Source organism: Pinus tabuliformis, chromosome J (genome assembly GCF_031772625.1).
Source record: "Pinus tabuliformis cultivar Carrire ecotype Pingquan chromosome J, CPIR1, whole genome shotgun sequence".
Classification (NCBI taxonomy): Eukaryota; Viridiplantae; Streptophyta; class Pinopsida; order Pinales; family Pinaceae; genus Pinus; species Pinus tabuliformis.
Window position 1 is genome coordinate 609,664,645 of NC_142295.1, and position 2,232 is coordinate 609,666,876.

Genomic DNA, 2,232 nt, shown 5'->3' on the forward strand with positions numbered 1-2,232 from the left:
ATGGTTGAAAACAAGAACAATGAGTTTTTCCCCATCACAGAAACTAATGGAGAGGCTAGAATGAATAATATAAGCCTTGTTTCCCTTCCACACTTCCATGGCTTAACCTATGAGGATCCTGACACCTTCATGTTTGAATTTGTTGTTGTTTGTAGGACCTATGGCTATGCCTCTGATGAGCAGAATTTGACATTGGGGGAATTTTGAGGTCTAAAATGGGCTTCCTAAGAAAAATGTACAACCGAAATAAAATTTATTAGAACCAATAGGATTCAAGATGATGATGTCAACCATAGGGGATGATTCACCATTTTTGGATTAAAAAAGTAAGAAGATTAAAAATTAATAAAATAATAAAACTACTTTTTCAACACATAATTTCAACTTATCTCCCTAAGGTTTTACTCAAATTTTGAGCAGGAGTACTCGTTGGATGCAAAATTTAATTCCTCATCCAAGGAGTACACGTATTGCATACTTTCGATGGACCCTACTACAAGAAAAATTACAAATACATAAAATAATAATAATAATAATAATTTAATTAAATTAAATTTTAAAAAAAATAATAATAATAAATAAATAAATAATAATAATAATAATAAATAAAAATGTGATTGCAATCACGTTTTCATGTATTTCTCATTTTTCGTGTAGTAGTGTCCATCAAAATTATGCACCATGGCTACTCTTTGGATGAGGAATCAAATTTTTCATCCATCAAGTGTTTCCACTCGAAATTTGAGTAAACCCATAGGGGGATAAGTTGGAAATACGAGTTGAAAAATTAGTTTTTTCTTTTTTCCCTCTAAAATTTGATGATGTAATCAAATCTTATTTTATTATTTCCACTATTATTTTATAATTTCCTTAGGAGTCCCATTTTAAACCTCAAAACTCCCCTAATGAGTCATTCCCCTCTACCCTTAAAGATGCAGCCTTGCGCTGGTTTATGGGTATACCTAGGGGTAGTATCACTACATGTGCCTAAATACAATAGGCCTTCAATATAAAGTATAGGGACTATTGTAGGTCCAAAGAAACCAAGGAATAAATATTTAGGATGGATCTTGGACCGTATGAATCCCTAGAGTACTATGAGGAGAGAATTCAACTCAGTTATAGGAGCGCCAACTATACCCTTGATCCTGAGTCACTCAAGATAGTTCTTCTCTAAGGGATTAGGGAGGATATGTTGGAAACCCTCAATATGTTTTGTGGAAGATATATCTATCAATTACCCTATTATGACATCAAAATTGTATTCAAGAATCACTCTAGGGTTGTTAGAGAAAAGGGTAGGGCTAGTCAAGGCTGGGTCAGTTCCTCTCCCTCCACAACATCTATCAAGAATGAGATAGGGAACATGTTCGAGGATTTCAAGAGTGAAATGTTTCATACCTTTTCATTGTAAATGGATACCATGCAAATCAAAAGAAATTAAGAGGAAGCGTGGATGGCTCTAGCAATTTTTTGCCCTCGATGCACTAAAAGACATCCTAGGAATGAAAGCCCACTGAATGTCATAGAAGTATGCCTAGTCTGTGAAGAAAATCATACAACAAACAAATTCCCCTCTTTTCCAAGCCTAAAAGTTGTATATCAAGGGGTAGAAGAAGGGTCAGAGAAACTTTGCTTCATTAATAAAAGAATGCCTTAAGGAGCTTAGTCATATCGACATGGCAGGGAAGGTGCACATTACTCTTATTACAATCCAAATCAGAATGCACCTTTCTAGCCTTGGTACCCTTCCACTCATCCATCATGGTCCACACCTCCTTCTTTGCCTTATGCTTTTCCATATCCTCCTCAACCTGTCAACCATCCCTTTTAGACATATCCACCCCGATCTTCTCAATGGTACAACCCATCACAAGGGTGGAGGCCTCAAGCCAACCAACCTCCTACTTTACCACCTCCACCCCAACCTCAACAAAAACTCACTCATCCTACTCCACCTAAGCAACCTCAAATGTGTGCTCAACCCAATCCGAACCCAAACAATAAAAAGGCACAAAAATTCTACAATGGAGAGACATCCTATCATGCTTATGATGTGGAAATACAGGAGATCAACCTTCATTCTAGGAGGGTGCTCCCAGATAATTATCCACCTTCTCCACCTGCAAATATTGAAGAAGAGAAGGAGGAAAGTTGTTCTCAATTTAATCCACCTCCCTTTCCTTAAAGGTTGAACCACCCTAGCCAACACACCCCATAAGAGGTTGAAAT